Below are 8,675 nucleotides of genomic sequence, written 5' to 3' on the forward strand. Positions count from 1 at the left end.
CAAGTAATTGTTGTAATTGCCAATTTTGAAATCCCTGATCTAAGGTATGGCCATATTTCTTGCAATATTACCAGTTACCTAGTACTATGCGTCCCAAGATAAACACTCAGATCATGATCATTTCAATCAGCCTCCGGCGAATCGCGCCCATTTGCTTTACACACGTTGGCTATTTAGCTATGGCCACCCCATTCAGCGGCTCATTAAATTTAACAGCACAGAAACGCACCCTGTTTGTTGAGTTTTGCCAGTATTGCACGAAACCGATGTATGCAATCAATTTGATAATGATAATGCACACATCATACTATGCTACGTTCATCCTGCTTTGTGCACCAGTTATCAAATCATTCACGTGTAAATTTTTGACGTGGCCCATAGTGATATTTAGAATTCGCGGAATATCCTGAAGTTCAGCTCGTCAGACCTATGGCCTCCTAAAAATCCTATCTTCCTACATTTCAATATAAACAAAGTCTTCCAAAACGTTTCCAAGTTCATGTCATCAGATCCAAGTGCGGAAATCTTCGTTTTACTATCATTTGCATCGACCTTCCTTATCCAGCTTCATTATTGACTCATATTTGATCAGAAGTTCGGCAATGCAGACAAGAAAATCTTGCAGCATTCTGCCACTGCTGTCTAACTTCTAAACAAAATTTGCCGCCTGATACTCAATAGCCAATTAGTATTCAGGTGTAAAATCGAATACCCCAGAATATTTCGAATTGTGGTTGAGTAGTAGCGTCAAATGATGATTTTTTAAATTTTCTATATGGTCGGGGTTCTGCCAAATCGCACCAAACGCCAACAAAAGTTACCCTTTTTACCCAAGCTTTTGCTTAGCAGATTTAATTGATTAAAAATCGTATTGGATTTCTCACTAGCCCAAACTAAGGATATCCTACAACATATGTGGGCTTCGTGGTCGTGCGGTTAGCGACGTCAATCGTCTAGATGTATGTGCTAGGGAGTGTGGGTTCGATTCCCACCCCGGTAAGGAGGAAAAATTTTGTGCTCGAAAAAGACTCCACCGGTTCACTTGGTGTTATGTGTCTTGTCCGATGTCTCATGCTTGGTGTCTTTACGACCACTGGTCGAAGACGGTGTTCCCGTCTTTTTAAATTGATATGCAATGATTTCCGTTTTACTTTTACGATCAAAATAACACAAGTCAGTCAATAAGCCGCTTGGTGCGGTTTGCCAGAACCCCGACCATATGTACTAAACAGATACATATTTATTTATTTATTTATTTATTTATTCAGACTAAGGCCGGTCTATGGCTACACGCCAACCACGCAGTCTACGGATGGTCCGCATGTCATCGTCCACCTGATCGATCCACCTTGCCCTCGCCTTCTTGTGCCCGTCGAATCGTTGTCGAGAACCATTTTCACCGGGTTACTGTCAAACATTCTGGCTACGTGCCCGATCCACCGCAGTCGTTCGATTTTCGCGTGAACGATGGATGGTTCTCCCAGCAGCTCATGCAACTCGTGGTTAATTCGCCACCTCCACGTACCGTCCGCCATCTGCACCCCACCATAGATGGTACGCTGCACTTTCGTTTCGAAAACTGCAAGTGCGTGTTGGTTCTCCACGAACATCGTCCAGGTCTCGTGTCCGTAGAGAACTACCGGTCTCATGAGCGTTTTGTAGATTGCCAGTTTGGTACGGCGGCGAACTCTATTCGTTTGGAGCGTTTTGCGAAGTCCAAAGTACGTACGATTTCCAGCTACTATGCGTCTCCGAATTTCTCTGCTGAGCCCAAGTACACAAATTCTTCTACCACCTCGATTTTGTCACCACCGATGCAAACTCGCGGTGGGTGGCTCACATTGTCGATCACTCGATCCATCGTCGCTTTGATCAACCGTATCAGTTTATCCGGAAGTCCGTGTTCGTGCATTAGCTGCCATAGCTGGTCCCGATTGATTGTATCATATGCGGCTTTGAAGTCGATGAATAGATGATGCGTGGGCACGTTGTATTCAAGGCATTTCTGCAGTACTTGGCGTATGGCGAAAACCTGAACTATGGTAAAGCATTCGCCCATAAAACCCGCCTGGTACTGTCCCACGAACCCTCTTACAATTGGTGCTAGTCACCGTCATAAAATTTGGGAGAGTACCTTGTAGGCGGCGTTCAGCAATGTGATTGCGCGGTAGTTGCTACAATACAGCTTATCGCCCTTTTTGTAGATGAGACACACGCCACCGTCCATTCACTCCTGCGGCAAAACTTCCTCCTCCCAAATCTTGGTAATCACCCAGTGCGGCGCTCTAGCCAGTGCCTCACCACCGTGTTTGAATAGCTCTCTTGGTAGTTGGTCAACTCCAGGGGCTTTGTTGTTCTTCAACCAGCCAATCTACTCCTGGAGATCCGGAGCCGGTAAAATTATGTCCTGCGCGCGTTCTCCCTGGTTTATCACCATACCGCCATCTTCGTCGGCCACATCGCCATTCAGGTGTTCTTCATAGTGCTGACTGCTGCCGCCACCTTTGGATCACCTCACGCTCGTTCGTAAGAAAGTTCCCGTTTATGTCCTTACACATATCAGGCTGTGGCACGTGGTCCTTACGTGAACGGTTCGACTTCTCATAGAACTTTAGTGTGTTATTAGCAAGGTACAGTTGCTCCGTCTCTTCACGGTCTCTATCCACCTGCTGGCACTTTTTCCTCCGGAAAATCGAGTTTTGTCTGTTCCGCGCCCATTTATATCGTGTCTCGTTCGCCGTCGTGCGGTGTTGCAGTAATCTCGCCCATTCTGCATTCTTCTCTTCCACTAACTGCTCAAATTCGCCGTCATACCAGTCGTTTCTCTGATCTGGGGGCACCGTGTCAAGTGCAGCGGTTATGGTGCTACCAATGATGGATCGAATATCTCTCCAACCATCTTCAAGAGACGCTGTACCTAGCTGCTCTTCCGTTAGGAGTGCCACTTCCAGCTGCTGCACGTAGTCTTGGGCTAGTCTACCGTCTTGTAGCCGCTCAATGTCAAGCCGCGGCGTTCGACTACGACGCGTGTTGTACACCGTTGAGAGTTTTGAGCGCAGGCATACTGCAACGAGGTAGTGGTCGGATTCAATATTCGCACTGCGGTAAGTGCGGACGTTCGTGATGTCGGAGAAGAATTTACCGTCGATTAGAACGTGATTGATTTGGATTTCTGCCACCCAATCACGCGTTGGTGCATCTTTCCCAGCACTATAAAGCCGGTTCCCAGCTCGTTGGTGGTGCCACAGCTTTGGCGCTCGATGCCCGCTTTTCCACACTTTCTGTCCTGTCCAGCAGATTTCTTGCAGCGCTACGACAGCGAAGTTGCGGGGATGTAATTCATCGTAGATTATCCAGTTGCAACCTTCGAAGCCTAGCGACTTGCAGCTCCATGTTCCAAGCTTCCAATCGTGATCCTTTATTCGTCGACTAGGTCGTTGCCGATTGTATCGAGTCATATTATCTTCTATGTCGTTCGTAATGGTTGTTTTTAAAGGCGGCTTATTGGGCCTGCGCAAACCTCCTGTCTCGTCGGAGGGCCGTCGTGTCAAGGCTGTTTAGCGTCCCACCTAACACCAGGACTTGCGTATACATGCAGCTTTTAATAGGAGTTTAACAGGGCCCACTGTCAAACCACACCACATCCTAGGCAAGCCCCACAGCTCTCAGATGGCCTGGGAATGGATCGTCATGCCCTTGGACATAGTCCCTGCTGCCCCTAAAACAGATGCATATGTAAACTCTTATCTTGTTCACAATTTATTCATATGAATTACATAATGCATAAATTGAAATGAATTATACAGCTTGTTCAAAAATCACACACAATCCTCTGCCAGTTAGTTATGTATTCAGCCAGGACAGTAATTGTAGGAGAATCCAAGTCGATATAACTTACAAAGAAGTATACGGTGGTCAATTTTATCAGACATACGTAGTAGACGACATAGGTCCGCGCTTTACGCTTGATCTGTGTTATGCATGTCGATGTAAATTTCATCAAGTTAGTAGAAACTGATGTACTGGGCATAAATCTATGCTGGTCAAAGGAATTGTAATTTCGAGTGCCCTTTCTCCCCTTCTTTCTTTTTTGTTTTTCTTTCTTCCTTCTTATTTCTTACATTTCGTTCATTCTTCCTCTTTCTAACTTCTTTCTTCTTTCTGTTTTCTTCCTTCTTCTTTCTTCCTTCTTCATTCTTGTTTCTTCTTTCTTCTTTCTTTTTTTCCTTCTTTATTCTTCCTTTTTTTCTTCCTTCTTCATTTTTCTTCCTTCTTCCTTCTGATATAAGATATGGTCCGAGATTAGAAAAGATATGGCCCGAGATTATGTAACGTTGAAAGATGTAGAGATATTGTTTCCGATCTTGACGGACCTTTTGCGACCAACTAGATATCAATTTCTATCTAATCTATCCATCTAATCTAATATGTTTTCATGAATTCCAAGACACCACAATCTGACAATTGATTTTTTTTTTTCAAAAGCAGCTGATAGACCAATGTATACTGCGTCAAACTGGTGACAATACTGTAGAGAGCAAGCTATGAACGAAACGTACGATACAATACGAGACCTTTTAGGGATGAATTCATGTTGAAATTCAGTTATATAATTTCTTCAGCGCCCTCCCTTGGGGCCTTTGTAGAATGGGAAAATATAGGAGGGCTTTCAAACATCTAGAAAAACTCCGGACTGCAAAGACGTGTTGAAAACGGCAGTCAATGGTGGAGATAGCGCAGTTGAGCACTTTGAGCGTTTAGTTTCTTAAAAGCGTTTTAGTTTCTTAAAAGCATTCAGTACAATCTAATATGTTTCCATGAAATCCAAATCCATCGACGTAAATCGAGTCAAGTACGAGACACTGAAGACGGCCTTTCTGTTGAGGTCGAAATACGTATCTGTGAAAGGTACAATAAAGTAGTGGAATTAAATGGAATAGTACAAACTCGTCTTATGACAAGCGAACAGATTCTTGTTGTTCATTAAGAAGAGTCTCGATGGTGGAAACGCTGCTGAACAGCTGAGTCAGGTCCCACGCACCATATGTTTGTTAAGGTGTAATACGACAGAATTGATTGCATGTAGCTATATAACACCATGAACAAGAACAACTTTCCGAAGATATGAAAAGTTGTAGAACTGTAAACGTGAGGAAACGAATTAGGATGCTGCGAAGAAAAAAGTACATGCTAGTGAGCGGAACCGTGCACGGTCCTTCATGGACATGGAGCTCGGACCACTCTCGAGGAGAACTTGCAAGACTCATGCTTAGAACCATCTTTGGCGGTGTGAAAGAGCACGGTGTGAGGCGGCGAAGAATGAATCGCGAGCTCATCCAACTCTACCGCGAACTCAGTATTCAGAAGGTGGCAAAATCTGGTAAGCTACGATGGGTAGGGCATATTGCTTGAATACCAGACCAGCAACCTTGCGAAGATGAACGTCGTTATATCTGTTTGAAAACAAATATTAAATCCTTGTTATAACTCATCAACTCAACGCGTGTCACAGATCAAGCAGTAACACGATCGATAGCGCCGATTGAAGCAAAAATTACTCCTTTGCACATCACGATTTCCTCAAATGCACCTGAAGGGTCATGCGATAACACAATCGCACTAAATCGCGCTCTAATTTTCTTCTATACGCGCTACAGATGGAACTAGCGATAACACGATCGTTCGCGCACTTTAAAAAATATACGAAGCATGAAGTCTAACAAAGTCTGTGAGTTCCTCTGTACTAAACTAAACTAACTAACTAAACTAAACTACTAAACCGTACTAAACGGTCATACTCTGAAAATATTTACACTGTTACTATCTCTCCGCAAGTGTTAAAAGTGCATTTTCTTGCGTTCATCGGCATTCAAAACTGAATTATTCACAAATTAATAAAAAAGAGGGCCCTCGAATAACTACACATATGCATCTGATATCTTACTAACACAATTTTCTGGCGCAGAACATGCCGAAAGGTGAACTGCACGATTCACTGCCAAGAATCGATAAAACGTTAGTACTGATTCTTTCGCCATTGCAGTTCGCCCACTTTTCATTATTTGATACTAATCACACAATAGTTTGTTTAAATTACTGCTTTACTTTTTCACCGCCTCCATCGAAACAGTTGCGGTATTGTGAAATTCCGAATATAAAGTGCAAAGTGGGACTGCCATAGACAGGCCTACACCACCGCCGCCATAATCCAGAGCTTCAAGCAGCTGTATAGTTCGTGTCGAGCTCGAGAGTCATCCTTAGCGTGGCGCTATTTGCGTTGAACGATCTGTGTTTCTATAGTGCAGCATTTCGCATATCCTCGTTCCGCCATGATTGCATTGCGGTGGATATAAAAAGTTTTCCACTTCATTTACTCGTTATGGTTTTGCACCGGTGTATTTAAATAACGTTTGTTTCTGTTTAATGCACCATCGTTATTAGGGATAGCAGAGACACTAATGTGAACGAACTACGACAGGGGAATTGGTGAAAAAGAACCTTTTTATGTTCGTTTGACTGTTTCTATTTATTTATTTTAGATAACTCATAACATAACACATTAATTATTCAAAATTTCCTCTATTCTTCTATAAACAAATCTGCATATCTCATGGATGACATCATCAATCATTAACGCCTGACTTTTACTCATTTTTTATCACAGCTTCCTCCAATCACCTTAAAAGTAGTATCATTGACAAATTGATGAGCATTGGCCGGAGTGGTTGAAAGCTGAACGATGAAGTCCGCAGTACCATCACATCCCTCGTTCGCACCGATAACTGTTTTCCATAAACTCTCTCGCTGACTGCTTCTTCGTACGGAAAGTGACACCCAGATTATTAGAGGAAAAGTGTAATGTGCTCCGTTCGCCTCGATATCTCTGAAAGAGTAAGTGCCAAAATGATACTGAATTGATACAAAGGAGTGCTAACAAAAAAGGTGAGCAAATAAAAAAATCATCATCTGGAAATCAGATGAGAAAATCGTAAAGCCATACACACACGATCATAAAAAGCTGTATTCATATTCATAGCCGATGCCAAGTCGGAAACAATATAAGAGTTATTTCAAATGCAAAAATATGTGAGGGGATAAAAAAAAGGAAAAGTTTTTATTATAAATAAAAATGTGGCGCTTATTGTTACGTCGTGGAAAGATAGCGAATATGATATGGAGCAGTAATCTCGTCTAAAAAAGTGAATATGAGACGGAAAACTCACTACGCTACACAGAAAGAAAAATCCACTGAAATTTACGCTAAAAATCATGCACATAAATGGAACGCCATTATTAGCGTAATTCCACACGGGATATAGCCTAAATGTATACAATATTTGACGTGAATCGTCAATATTGCATACAAGTTGTAAGCAATCTTGTTAGGAAGAGGGCCATTTCAGCGTACAATAGCGTAAATTTCCACATGTCAAGTTTTACGCGATGTTTATTTTTCATTATTTTTTTCTGTGTATACACTTAACAGTAGATAAAACAATATTCATAAAAACACGAACACTTTAACCAATTTACTGGAGGTTAAACCACAATGATGCAACCAATAATAACATTACAGTGCATTTCATAAACCCAACCAGTAATAATGACAAGTTTGGTGCAAACAACACCAGCGTTACTGAAACCGATTATGGTAATGTGAATTATAAGACCGCTATAGGAACTGAAACAAAATACTGGAACTTCCCAACAGCTACTATAAAAGTGTAAATACGAGATTGTAGTAATAAAGACAACCCATGAAGTAAGATAATACAAACTATGAAATAAACAATTAAAAATCACAAAAATAACTTTATTTTAGTCCGAACGCCTAAATATTACTAAATTATACTGAAATTAATAAATGATGACAAATATATATATTTTTATTATGGATCTATTCTTGCCTTTCCCATACAACAAAGTTGTACCGAAAGGCTATCATTTTATTTCACTCCGAAAATGAACTTTTCATAGAAACCTCGGAGACCTATAGCACAGACAAACAGATGTAACAGCTTGAACATTTTTCTGAAAAATGCATCGCCCAACTCCTCTACCACCATCTTTCGAATATGTTACACGAAACAATGTTTCGTATGACTTTATCACCAGAAGGCGCTGGGAGTGAAATGTCAAACTCAAAGGATTACGACGCTAGCGCCTGTAGTTGTGAGACGCGAAATCAATCAAATTCAAATTATTCGTTGAAGTCATGGTCGATGGTAATTTCTCTAGTGTGACGTCTGTTTGTCTGTGCCTATAGTGTTGTATATCAATCGACTAAGCTTGACGAGCTGAGCAATTTACGTGTGTATGCGTACTTCCACACGAGATGTAGCCTAAAGGTATACAATATTTGACGTGAATCGTCAATATTGCATAGAAGTTGTAAGCAATCTTGTTAGGAAGAAAGCCATTTCAGCGTAAAATAGCGTAAATTTCCGCATGTCAAGTATTACGCGCTGTTTATTTTCCATTATTTTTTTCTGTGTATTCTATGAATGTTATATATGCTTGGAAGCGAAAGAAGGATGAAATTATTGTATGTACGGGTCAATAGTGTGAGCTTGAATGATAACCATTTCACTAATTTTCTTTCTCCTTATATTTTGTTCCCAAGATCCGATCCGTATGGAAGATCCGGATCATTAGACTGAATGATCCAGATCTGA

At 41.6% G+C, this 8,675-nt stretch overlaps 1 protein-coding gene across 3 annotated transcripts in view; it reads left to right on the top strand.

Annotated features, from left to right (window-relative positions):
- The window catches only part of LOC134205521 (lachesin-like), a 171,914-nt gene extending 164,103 nt beyond the window's left edge, over window positions 1-7,811 (top strand). For all 3 annotated transcript variants that reach the window (XM_062680802.1, XM_062680804.1, XM_062680803.1), the window contains one exon: window positions 6,665-7,811. The gene's annotated coding sequence lies outside the window, so the exon portion shown is untranslated. The remainder of the gene's footprint in view (window positions 1-6,664) is intronic.
- The last annotated feature ends 864 nt before the right edge of the window (window positions 7,812-8,675 follow it).

This window comes from Armigeres subalbatus, chromosome 1 (assembly GCF_024139115.2).
Source record: "Armigeres subalbatus isolate Guangzhou_Male chromosome 1, GZ_Asu_2, whole genome shotgun sequence".
Taxonomy (NCBI): domain Eukaryota; kingdom Metazoa; phylum Arthropoda; class Insecta; order Diptera; family Culicidae; genus Armigeres; species Armigeres subalbatus.